Source organism: Trachymyrmex cornetzi, unplaced genomic scaffold, assembly GCF_001594075.2.
Source record: "Trachymyrmex cornetzi isolate Tcor2-1 unplaced genomic scaffold, Tcor1.1 scaffold191, whole genome shotgun sequence".
Lineage (NCBI taxonomy): Eukaryota > Metazoa > Arthropoda > Insecta > Hymenoptera > Formicidae > Trachymyrmex > Trachymyrmex cornetzi.
Genome location: NW_017296539.1, coordinates 275,023 through 275,471, shown reverse-complemented (window position 1 = coordinate 275,471; position 449 = coordinate 275,023).

Here is a 449-nt window from a genome sequence, read left to right as displayed (position 1 = left end):
TGTGTTCAGGCGGTACTGATTGTAATGAAAATCAGAAGCGTCTGTTCAGACGATATTGATTGTAATAAAAATCAGAACCATTAGTTCTGACGATATTGATTCTTACAAAATAAAATTATTTAAAACTCGGAGTCGGGGAGACGAAAAAAGTATCAATATTGGTTGCGTCTCACGGGAATGGGTGTTGGAGGGGCCCATTTTATATTTTCAGTACTATATAACGCGATTTTGTTATATAATTGCAATGTACTGACACAGAAAGTATACTGTAAAAATATTTGCCTATTTACATAAATATAAATGTATATATATGTATAAACGGTATATAAAATAATAGAAGTTTGTCATATTATTCATTATCCATCTCCATCAAAAAATTTGCTCCGCAAAAGAATATTTTTGCAGAAGAATGATAATATCGAGAGCACATATGTTCATACATATATACT